Source organism: Loxodonta africana, chromosome 19, assembly GCF_030014295.1.
Source record: "Loxodonta africana isolate mLoxAfr1 chromosome 19, mLoxAfr1.hap2, whole genome shotgun sequence".
Classification (NCBI taxonomy): domain Eukaryota; kingdom Metazoa; phylum Chordata; class Mammalia; order Proboscidea; family Elephantidae; genus Loxodonta; species Loxodonta africana.
Genome location: NC_087360.1, coordinates 33,386,050 through 33,398,689, shown reverse-complemented (window position 1 = coordinate 33,398,689; position 12,640 = coordinate 33,386,050).

Below are 12,640 nucleotides of genomic sequence, written 5' to 3'. Positions count from 1 at the left end.
GGACACCTGGAGAGTGGGTGGGTTCCAGACCCAGGAGAGAGTAGCGACCTGAGAGGGAGGCAGGCCTGCTGAAGTACCCCCACCCCCGGGGGATTGTCTGCTCTGCCATTTCACCCAGCTCTGCCATTTCACAGGCCCCTAGAGGTTGCGGTCCCAGCAGTGCTTGGCTGGGGGGTGGCCCGGCCTCACAGGTGGGAGCCCTGCCCACTGCAGCACCACGGGGGCAGGAGTGGCTCTGGGGAGGAGTAGTGAGCCGCTGAAGCTGGTCCTGAGGGAGGCGGCTGGCTGCTGGCCTGGTGGAGTTGCTGGGTTTGAAATGTTGCATTAATGGGAAGAGGTGCCCACTGAGGGGCAGAGGGCAGGGAGCCGGCCAGGCATGGGGCGTTGTCCCAAGCAGCCACACCTGCAGTGCTGACTGAAGAGGGGCCTCATGCTCAGAGGTGGTGGCTGCAGGGCTGCAAGATGGGAGGGGGCCCTTGGGGAGTACTGTCATCCTCCTATTCAGCAGTTAGTGAGCACCTGCTGTGTGCAGCCCTCAAGCATGTAGTCTTACTTTAGTGACCTTTTCACAGATGACACTGAGGCCCCAGGGGGTGGCGACCTGCCAGGGTCACCAGTGGGGCTCACTCTGGGGACCCCGTGTGTTGGGCTCGGGGGAAGGAGGAAAGATGGGGACCAGGGGTTAGGAAAAAGGCAAATGCCTTTTCAGGCTTGATAAGCTCAGCCTGGTGGAGAGTTGGGGCAGCGGGCCCAGGAGGAGGATGCTGGGGTGCGGAGCTCGGTCTGGATGTGTCCTCTGTGGGGTGAAGGGAGGCGGGGCGAGATCATGGCTGCCAAAGACCTCTCTTTGACCCCTGATGGCACGGCCGTGGCCACCAGGTGTTGGGTGGGAGTTGGATCCTCGGGCCCTGGCACCTGCCCAGGGACTCTGCCTGGGGAGTCTGTTTGCTGGACTTGAGCTATGCCTCTTTCAGGGGTTTTTTTAGAGGTGTGTGGGAAGAGGCTGGAGTGAGGCGGCACTGACCCCTCCCACCGCCCGGACGGAAGGTGCTGAGGGTGGGCCCTGGCCTCCACCCTATCTCCACTTCAGCACTGCCTGCCTTGGTGGCCTCCCCGCCCCCAGGGCAGCCTGACCCTGCTCTGCCCATTCTGCCTACCTGCTGCCCGCTGGGAGCACCTGTCATGTCAGGAAGCTGCCGAAATACGCTGACCTGCTTTTCCAGGAGGTAGAGGCGCCTGCTTCTTCCACCCCTGTTGGTGAGAAGACGCCGACAATTTCCATCCCAAATTGATTTCAAATAAGGAAGAGTTATCACACACAATCATATAGGAATAATTTATCACTCGTTAATAAAAGAGCAATTACTTATTCACGTCGCCTCTGCCTGTGTGCTGAGGGTTCAGTTTCAGGAATGCTGTTTTGGGCTCTGTAGAAGCAAGGTCAGTCAGCTCCTGAGAGGCTCCAGCCTGGAGGGGTTCAGACCTGTAAACAGGGGGTGGTGCCCATGACAATGATGAGATGGGGTGGAGAGGCCTTGCAGCCTTCATCAGGTTTCTTATGTACTAGGTGCCTGCTAGCTCACAAGGTCAAGGCAGGGGGTGAGACAGCCAGCATCCTGAGGGGGCTGGCCCAGGTGGGAGTAGAGGGGGGAAGCCTACCTTCCCACCACACCAGCAGGCTGGACCTGGAGGAACAGCTGCCCCCTGCCCAAGCTGCCCCTTCAGGTGTATGGCTGCTCTGGCTGGAACCTGTCTGGATTGCGAGGGCACCTCTGTTGGGAGCCCAGAGTGTCCCAGGGAACCCGGAGGGTATCCTTGGTCACCCTTAGCTGAGCAGGAAGCAGGCAGAGTGGTGAGCAGAGCCTTGCCCCCATGGTGACACCCAGACTGGGCAGTGTGATGTCAAACCAGCTTTTATGGTTCCTATTCCTCCCGCACCCAACAATGCCTGCTTCTCACGCACGTTCATCTCCACCTTTTGGCAGCTGTACTTCGTTTTCTTCTTTTTATTTATCTCTATTTCTGAGCCGTCTGTATCAAATATGCAATAGTTTAAAAAAAATAACATTTTGGGCCACAATATCTTACACAAGGTTAAAATCTGTACCCAGCCTGTACCCAGCACAAGGTTAAAACCTGTACCACACTCCACTGCGTGGTCACCTTCTCACTAAAACCAGAAAAACCCAAACCTGTTGCCGTTGAGTCAGCCCCTGACTCATGGCAACACCATGGGTAACTGAGTAGAACTGAGCTTCATAGGGTTTTCTTGGCTGTAATCTTTATGGAAGCAGATCACCAGGCCTTTCTTCTGTGGCACCACTGGGTAGGTTTGAACCATCAATCTTTCAATTACTAGCTGAATGCAAACTATTTGTGCTACCCAGAGAGGTCATCTCATTACTACTGACAGTTAATCCACAGCCCTGTTTCTCATTCCAGGTCACAAAAAAGCTGTTCGCCACCAAGCCACAGGGGGGTGCTGTGGTGACCTTCCCTTTCTTGTATGGCCTTTTGCTTTTCCTGGGGTTTACAGTTGACTTTGTCTTTTTTCTCTTGTCCCATCTGCCACCTCATGTGCTTACTTCTTCCCCATGTCAGGGGTTCTACAGGTCTCTGGTTTTTCACCTGGAGGTCTCATCCCAGAACCTGATCCTGCTGCCCCACGACTTTCCTTCACCAGTGCCAGGGTAGATCCAATGTTTCCTGAGTGACACATTTTTATGCCCTCATTTTGGCTGAAGCACATCCCTAACTGACTTTGTAAGGTAGGCATGTTGAAGAATCATTTTATGAGTTCTTGCATGTTTGAAAGTCTATTCAAACTTGATTGGCTGGGTACAGAATTTCCTGTTGAAAAGAGTTTGCCCTCAGAGTTTTGAAACCATTACAATTTGGTTGTCTTCTGGTGCCGGGTGTGCTGTGGAGAAGGCTGATTTGTATTGTGTTGATCATGCCCACCTTTTCCTCTGGGGGCTTCAGGCCTCTCTTGATCCCCAGAGTCCTGAAATGGCACTGTGAATGTCATTCTTTGTGCTTGCATAGTGGAGGGTGGGGTCTTCAGCTCTGAGAAATTTTCTGGTGTTATTTCTTTGATAACTTTCTCTCAATTTTCTTGCTCAGGAACTCCTCTAATACAGATTTGTGGTTCTGAATCTCATCTTTCTTCCCCCGCCCCTTTTTGTTTGTCTTTCTTGAAGATTTTCTTGACCTTGTTTTCCAACCCTTCTATTGATTTTTTTTTTTTTTTAATTTTAGCAATTCTATTTTTAATTTCCAGTCATTCTTTCTCATTCTTCTACGGCTCTTTATTCATGGCACCCTGTTCTTGTTTTAAATCCTCTCTCCTATCCCTAGAAGGGTACTAATTACACTTTTTTTCTCTCTCTCTATTTTCCTCTATTCCTGCACTGTCCCTGCTTCCTCTGGAGTTGTTTTTCATCTTGGTTTGCATTGGAGCCGTTTCCAGATGCTTAGTGATCTTTGGTTTTCTGGTCACATTGAAAAGGGAAGCATTAGAAGCTGGTTGAAAGCTCTCTTGAGAGTGAGGCTTATTGACTGGCAGGTTTCGGGTGATTACACAGGAGCTGCCTCTAGGATCCCCAGGTGCCAATGTTGGGGACCCTTTTCTTGGGCTGTCTGTCCAGGGCAACAGCCCCCATCACCCTGCTCCCTGCTCCTCACAGGGTGTATTCTGTCACCATCGTCTTACTGGGACTCTAACATGTCTCCCCTCTTCCAAAGCACCACTTCTAATGTGTGGGTGGGCAGGGAAGTGGAAACCCTGAGTGCGCTGGCGTTGCACGTAAAACAGTGGTGATTTTCGTTGAGGGCCGGCAGGGTCCTCTTGGGAGGCGAGTTGGGGCCACCGCACTAGGCCTACCTGTACCTTCCGGTCATGTCTGTAGGGCACCTAGCCATTTCACCCTCCTCCCTCCTGGACTGCAACCAGCTCTTGCTGCAATCATTCCTGGACAAGGCAGGATTTACTATCCACTCAGGCCAGAGAGGCGGTGACTGCTGGGAGGGTGGAGATTGGGCCTGACCGGGATGCTCACCTGGGATCGGGCTGATGAAGGTCAGACCGGCAGGCTGCAGTGCCCTCTGGGGAGCAGCACGTGGGCAGAGAGCCCAGTCGCAGATGGGGTGCTCAGAGGGGTTTCCAGGCCAGAGGTGTTTCCTGGCCTGGGGAGGCTGGTGCTGTCCCATGGCCATCGTCGCATCACTGATGTTAAGATGGAGACTCACAGCAGACTGGCAAGTCCTCCAGCCACATGGCAAGGGAGTGCAAAGCCTGAACCCAAACTCAGGGCTGCCGGGCCCCAGGGCCCACCCTCAGCCAGCTCAGGGGAACAAAAGGCGTGGGCAGAGGCTGAGGCACTGGGGGTGGGGTGGGGTCAGGGGGTGGGGCGGGTCAGGGGGCTACCCACAGCAGGGGCAGGGGAGTAGGGGGGTGCAGCAGTCCCTCCCTTCTGTGTCCTGGGGTCTAGACTGTGTGCCCAGTCTGCCTCCTGGCTCTGCCACCTCGCTGGGTGCTCTAGGTGATCGTCTCACTTCTCTGAGCCCCAATGCCGTTGTCTAAAGAGTGGGGTTGATGGTCACCCACCCTCAGTGTGTTTGGGAGGGTGCACTGTGGTGAGGTCATGACACGTCCAGGGAGGAGTGACAGGAGAAATGTGTGTACCTTGGGCCATACCTGAGAGGCCATACCCCCTTTCCTCTCCATCCCTCTCTTGTTTTCCTTCTTCCCCTCTCACTCTTCCCCCCAACCAAACACAAGCTGTTGGTGGGCCCATGTAAGGCTAGGGTTGGGGTAGAATGGTGGACTGATAGACAGGGCCTCCCCTGGGTGATAGATGCTCATTCAAAACCCCTCCACAGCCATTGAGCAGGCTTGCCTTAACCACGAGGCACCAGTGCTGGAATGGAGCGGTCCGTGGGCCATGGTCCCTGCCCAGGGATGTCTGCTATCTGCTCTCTGCTGCCATTCATTTCTGGGGCTCCTTGCTCCTACATCACGAGGTTGGGCGGGCTCCAGGCTGGCCCCAGGCCACCTGCGATTGAGGGTCTTGCACATGGCTGATGTGACGCTGATGATGCTGATGACAACAGCAAACGCCTCCATAGCCCACTTTCCAAGGGTCAACAGGAGTGGGTGGACCCCAGGATGCCTGGAGCCCAGCCCCTGCAGCAGCCACGTGGTGTCTAGGGCAGCTTGTCCTCAACGACACCCCACACTCGGACACTTCTCTCGGTTCCTGGTTCTTTGTTCTCAAAATGCGAAGATCATCAGCTGAGGCTGAGAAGCTCGTCACACCGGACCTGTCCTGTGTCCCCTCCCGTCAGGCTCAAGTGGGCAGGTTCTGATGTTTGTGGGCAGTGAGCTACTGTCTGGGAGTAGACAAAGGGCCCGGGGAACAGTTTTGCTTGACATGGGGAGATCATAGCCATGGCCCAGAGTCGCCCCATCTGTGCTCCAAGCTGCCTCGCATCAGATTTGTCTTCCCTGAAGCCGTATCTCTGTCCTTCCCTCACAGTAGGGACTGTTTTCATTCAGCGCCTCCTCCAGGGTACCTGGGGACATCCGTCCCTCTGCTTCTTACAGCCAGTTTTATTCTGTTTGTGTTTTTAAGTTGTCCTCTTCTGTGTGCATTTGGTTGTGAACCCCCTGACAGCCTCTCTAGCAAAATAATCCTTATTCTTTTAACCTGCATGGGGGTATTTCAGAGGCACCTCCCTTGCACCCTCAACCTCCGCTCCTGACAGGCTGCCCTCGCCCCAGCCTCCTCCAGGACTGACCCTGCGGCTCTTTGCCTGCGGAGAAGCAGACGGGGCTCCACCCTGGCTCTGTCCTCCCCAGCCTTGTGGGCTCGGCAGGCTAGCGGCCTTCTCCCAGCCTTGGTTTCCTCTTCATTAAGTAGGGGGATGAGTGACCTTGGTCAGGGATGTCGTGAGGGTGAAGGCGGCAACACCCAAACGGCAGGTGCTCACTGCTACTGGTGGCTATGAGGGCAAACCAGGGCTGCACACTTCTTCCGTAAAGGGTCAGTTACTAAATATGTTGTCTTCGTGGCCACACGGTCTCTGTCATAGCTGCTCAACTCTGCCATGGTATCGTGAAAGCAGCCATAGACAACATGTCACAGAAAGAGCGTGGCTCTTTGCCAATATCACTTTATTTACAAGGGCCAGCACCAGCCCGAGGGCATGGTCTGTCAGGTGCACTGGAAAATAGGCATGACAGGTGCTTCCCTATGGCTATCTGGCCTCAGCCGCTGGTCACTGTTGACTCAAATGAGGCCCTTTGTTATTGGTTGAATCTCTTGTTCCCTGGCAAGTGCTGGAACCCACTGGCCCAGCAGCCACCTCACCTGTCCCTACCAGGTGCGCTCCCTGGCCCTCGCTGTGCTTCTCCAAGGTCCTGGCAGGCACTGGACTTGTGCCCCCTTCTGCCTCCCACCCCAAGGCCTCCAGCTGAGTTTTAGCCACTGAGCATTACTAGAAACATTCAAATGTCTCATCTGTAGAGGAGCCATGTCTGGTCAGGAATGTTGGAAGTGGCTGGAGTTTACCTGGAAAGATGACTCCTTAACACCCTCAGGTGGTGTCTGGTCCAGCACAGCTGCCCTCCTCCTGGCAGTGGGCACATCTGCGGTGATCCCAGTGGGCGAGCAGGCTTCCAGAGACCTGGAGCTGCCTGTGCATATCTTTTCATAGCAGAAGGAATCCTGCCTCAGCAAAGGCCGCCCTGCTGCCTCGTCTGTCATGTTTTACAAGTGCCAAGGGCTCAAATATGTCCACCCAGTCTTGCTTCCTTAGAGTGGAGAATAAACCCTCCGCCCTGATCTGGTTCCTGGCATGGCTGCAGGTCCCCACCTCTGCCTGGCCCCCATCTCAGCCACCCCTCTGTGCTCTGCCCAGCTCACCCTCCTCTGCCCTGGCCGCCTCCAGCACCGACAGCTAGGAGGGTCTGGGTGTGTTCTCCCACTGTGTGCACCCCAAGTGTGTACTCCTATGGTGTGTGCTGCAGGTGTGCACTCCTACTGTCTGCCCATGTATGCTCCTATGGTGTGCACCGAGTGTGCACTACTGTTGTGTACACCCCAAATGTGTGCTCCTATGTGCCTGTGTGTGCTCCCCTAACGCATACCCTGAGTGTGAGCTCCTGTTGTGTGCACTCCTGTTGTACACGCCCCAAGTGTGTGCTCCTGTTGTGTACACCCCAAGCATGTGCACCTGCTGTGTCTCATGACGTGTACCCTGAGTGTGAGCTCCTGTTGTATGCACTTCTATTGTGCGTGCCAAGCATGTGCTTCTATTGTGTACACCCCAAGTGTGTGCCTCTACTGTGTATGCCCTGAGTGTGCACGCCAGTACTCGCCTGTCCTGCCCTTTCAGAGGCTCCGCTTTGGGCCTGTCAGTGACTGGGTAGTTTTGTGCAGGAAACAGACCAGGGTTCCACGAGTACAGTGGGTTGCCTCGAGAGCATGGGGCTCAGGGCACGGTGGTAGCAGTGGGAATGGGCATGGGGTGGGAGGAAAGCCCTGCCAGGTAGACACCGTCTGTGCTGGGTGGGGCTGGTGGCGGGAAGGGTCACAGCGGGCAGCGATATTTGTGAGCAGCCAGCCACTCTCTAGGGGGTGGAGGAAGGGCTTGAGGAATGGTTTAGATTGACACGGAGAGGCAGATGGGCGTGGCAGCTAGTGTGCGGTATGTAGGTGCTCATACCTCAGCACAGGGAGGTGCCCTCCTTCCCGTGCCCCCCAAGGCAGAGCCATGTCAGCCACTGGCCAGTTTCTCATTAGCCTCCTCTGGGGTCTCAAGTCCACGCTGCCTGCCAGATTCGATTAACTGTGGGACCATGATGAGTAAGTGGTGAAGACAGAATTCACCAGGTAATTAGGCATCGGGAGATTGCTGACGGCCTGGTGGAAAAGGGAGAAGAGGGAGGGGGCGCCAGCTCCTGTGGCGGGGGGGGGCATGGGGCTGACTCCCTGGTGCTGGGGGCTGTGGGTAGGACCATCTGGTGGCCTGTACTCGTGGCATCCTGGGGCTGGACAGGGCTTGGACAATGGCATCATCAGCCCACAGTGCCTTTGAGTGGGGGCCGAGGGAGATTAGCATCAGTGAGGAATGTGTGGTCTGTGAGAGGGCCGGGTTCCAGAGCCCTCCAAGCTGGCAGCCTGGCCTTGTCCAAGAAAGAATTCCCGAGGCTTAGACACTCACGCTGGCCTCTGGGCTACTCCGTGACATCCCGAAGCTGTCTGGGGACAGCTTGGGGCCCATAGAGCCTAACTCCCCCATTGTGGCACATGACATGTAGCAGGGTGCCCACCCGGGGCCTGCTGCTCCCAGGCCATGAGTGCCGTGAGCTAGGGTCTGCAACATCGTCTTGTGTATGCAGTGCCCAGCACCCAGCACCGCACCTGGCTGGGGCTGCCTGGCACATGTGAAGGAGTGAATCCTGATGAGCTGAGCAGAGAGGCCACCTGGTGGCCACACCTTCAGGGTGTGAGTCTGCTGCTAGGCTCCCAGCCAGTCCCCACCCCCCGCCACCTTCACTTTCCTTGACTAGAAGGGGGTCCATGGTGAACCTTCCCAGGGTGCTGGGTTGGCTGGAGACATTCTTTGGGGTGATGGAGCTCAGGTTCAGGGTGGTAGTGTTTAAAAATAAAGTGGAAGTAAGAGGGCTTTAACCCTTTACTGTTTGGCAAGGCCTTTCAGATCCCAGGTTCTGGGGGCTTGGAAAATCAAAGGGTCACATCCTATTAGCCCAGGGCTGTGATCAAGGTGGTTAAGCGTTCAGCTCTAACCAAAAGATCAGCAGTTCGAATCCACCAGCCACTCCTTGGAAACCCTATGGGGCAGTTCTACTCTGTCCTGTGGGGTCACAATGGGTCAGATTTGTCTTGATGGCAACAGGTTTGGTTTGGCTTTTTGTGTATGATCAAGGGGCCTCCCCCCAGCCAACCTCATTTTTCTCACCTGTAAAACGGGTAAATTAACTTGACCCTTGTTGAACATTCGTGTGTAAATAACACGGCATAGGGGGGAAAAAAAGACGACTCCTAGGAGAGTTAAGCAGGCTGAGGAGCCCTACCCCAGACCTGGCCTGCTGGCCCTGGGCCCTTGTTGGTGCCCTTGTTGTCTGGAGTGTGATCCCAGCATCACAAGGCAAAGACAGGCCTGACTGAGAGGGTGCAGGTGGGGGACAAAATGTGGAGTCAGGCTTGGGTCCTGGTCCTACCCAGCACGGCCCCTGTCACAGTGCAACCTCAGGTGGGCCTCAGTTTCTCCAATGCACAGGGCTGGGGCTGGCAGCCACCTCAGGCTCAACCCAGCATCCTCTTGCCGTGGTGGGTGACCTTGCCCATCGTAGCCCTACGGAACCCCAGCCTGCCTGCCCCACCCCTGCAGCCACTGCACCAAGGAGATCAATAAGGAGCAGGGCCTCAGAGGGGCCAGCAGCCTGACCAGAAGGACAGATGCCGCCCCATGCACTCCATAGCCAGGCTGCGTGCCTCTCCCTCCTGGGTCACTCTTGAGGGCACAAGAAGGGGGAAGGTAGAAGCAGAGGCCACACCCCTAGGAGATGTGGGTCCCCTGCAAGGGCAGGCTGTCCCACTGGAGCTGCTGCCACCACCCCCAGAACCTGACGCCAGGAAAGAGGTACAGGAAATGCCATGGAGATGCGTCGCTGCCCCGCGAGCATCTGTGGGTGCAGAAATGCCCTTCCCAGGATGGACGGAAGGTGGGTGGTGGGTGTGAGAAGTGTGTGAGGCTGCGGAGGCTGGACAGATGGACAATGAGAGGGTGGGGGGCTGGTGCATGTGCCGGGCCAGCAGGGTGGGGCCAGGGGTGGGGGGTGTGCATGTGCCACTGCGGAGTGCCCTGGCCCTCTGCAGCATGTGGACAGCACTCCTTCCCCCATCTGCCAACAAGAGCTATTTCTGGCCTCCTTTGCTGAGCTGTGGCCTCTTCTGCCTCATAATACGATCTGTGACGTGACCCCTATAGGGACATCGTTGATATTGGCAAAGGTCCTGAGTTGACCAATAACCCAGCTCTCCTCCACCCTGGCCCCTCAAAGCCTTCTGACTCCCCAAACTCCTAGGAGGAGGGTGGCAGCTCAGAGCCTCCCTGGAGATGTCCCCTCCCAGCCATGGACAACACAGGAAGAACCAACACAGACCCAGCACAGCTGGGCACTTCTTAGGCCCTCCCAGCTAGAGCCGGATGCGCCTTATGGTTCCCTCTGGGGGCACTGTGATGCCTTCCCTCACCCACCTTTCCTCTGGACTGTCCCCAGTGGGAGCCTAGAGTTTGGATTCTGCTCCTTCCTTCCTGGCAGGATGGCATGTGAAGATGGGAGGGATCCAGTCAGGGACAGGACCCAGGGAAGACACCAAAGACCCACCTCCAGCTGCCTGCCTGCCACCTCAGATGTGGCCTCTGGCAATCCTGACTCCAGGAGCTGCTGACCTCAGCAGCCTCTGCCTGCCTGACTACTGGCTTCTGCTGCTGCTGGGGGAGTCCCATCTGGCTCCCCCTTCACTCTTCTCCCTGCCCCACGCTCCTGCTCTCCTTCTTGCCCCCTCCTTCCCCTCTCTCCCTCATTGGCCATTTGAAAGTGAACATGGCACCACGCTGCACAAGAGCTAGGCCTCCTGCCACTCCTGCCCCCATGGACCCTGCAGCCCCTAGGATGGCCCGCACGGGCACGCCCTGGCCCTTATGCTGCCTGCCTGCAGCTGCCAGTCCCTTCTCTTTCTACAGGCTCTGGCCCTGTTGGGCCCTTGAGCCAGACCGGGTGGAGCCCCTAGCCTGACCTGTTCCCCCAGCCAGTGTGGTCCCTTTGTGGGGAGGGCTCTGGAGTTAGCCCCTGACCTATGCCATTGGCCTGAGGGAAGAGGAGCAGCTATGGCCTCAGGATGGGCGGCTGTGGGGTGGGGGTTCCTGTAGCCTCAGGATGGTGGGAGAGGGGCTCTGAGGTGGGGGCAGAGGGTGTGATCACAGGCTGAGGAGCCAGTCCAGTCATGTGGGGGCCTTGGCACAGGCTTGGGGGAGGCACAGGTGGCCGGAGGTCCTGGCTGGCACCAGTGGTGTCTGGGAGAGTTGGGGCCACATCAGGGCTGTTCTCACGTGTGTTGCGGGGCTACGCCTCAAGTGGATGTTCAGTGGAGAACTGGGAAATGAATGAAGCAGAGGAGCCAGTGGGGGCGGCCCGGGCTGGAGAGGCAAAGGAGAATAGGTGGGCAGGGTGGGGCTGGTGGAAGGACGCAGACCTAGAAGCTGGAAAGGCCTTGATGGTGCAAAGAAGACTTCCTAGGATGGGGTGGGACAGTGATCTACATTGGGGATGGGAGGGGCACCCCTGGGGTGCCACGCCCCCAGGGCACCTGATATGAATATGAGCCCATGACACAAAGTTGGGTTTGATTATTTCATAGGAAGATGTCCCTCAAATCTTCCAGGGGTTGCCATGGAGACCAGTAGGGGGTGGCTAACAAATTTCTTCAGAGAATGGAGCTGCCACCCGCTCCCACCCCACCACTGGGCTGACTCAGGCCAAGCAGAGGGACCAGGCAACAGAAGTTGGTTCCCAGGATGGGCAACTGTGGATTGGGGAGGTATGGACTGGTTTCCAACTTCTGTCTCGGCAGTGATAGGTAGTGGTCTCGTCACCCCTTGCCCACTCCCAGGCCAGGCTGAGCACCATGAGACCCACATGGCCACTGCCCCAAGGTGGTTCAGTCTCTGAGTCTTGCTCTGGGCACTCAAAGTGGGTGTCATGGCCTCGGGAGGGAGGAGGCCTCTGAGCACACAGCCTCCTGGGGGCCCAGGCCGAGAGGGCCTGGAGGCCAGAGGGAGAAGGGAAAGCCTGCACGGTTCTAGTAGGTAGAGAAGTCAGCTGCACCCGAGCCTGGCTGAGCTCACAGACCAAGTCTTCAGGCAGGGAGCCCTGGGGCATGGGGCTATGGGCAACGTGGCTCCATCGGTGACGTGGCATCATTACAATGTGGTGTGGAGGTAGTGTTGCCGAGGTGGTGGCAGCGTGGCCCGATCTCTGATGTGCTTTAGCTGGTGACGAGGCTCAGTTGGTGACATGGTACAGTGACGTGGTGTGGTCGTGATTGTGGTGTGATTGGTGGCTTGGCCCACTCTTCTCCGTGAGGTACTGGGTCTGGCCCCAGTGCTCACATGGCCTGCGTGTGCCGACCAGGTCCTAGGGGTAGGAAGTACTGTTTACATAGCACAGTCACCTCCTGTGACAGCAGGTGAGACACTGACGGGGAGCTGGCATAATCAAGCCCGACTTACCTGGGAGGACATCTGTGAAGAGAGTGGGGAGGTGTCAGCAGTTGAAATAGAACATCAAGCCAAGTTGCATCATCACCGCCTCCCACATGCACGGCCTGGCCAAGAAGGTTCGGGTTTATACCAGCCGACCTGGGGAGGGCGCTCGGGGCTCCGGGGCCTCCTAGGCCAGGCCTATCTCTCTGAACCCACATCCTGGGGCTACCATCTCCCAGGTAGCCAACAAATGGCCTCCAGCCCCAGCAGCCCAGTGGGATGCAGAGGGCAGGGGGGCCCCAGGGTGTGGGGAGGAGGGGCCTTCCAGGAGGGCATCTGGGAGACA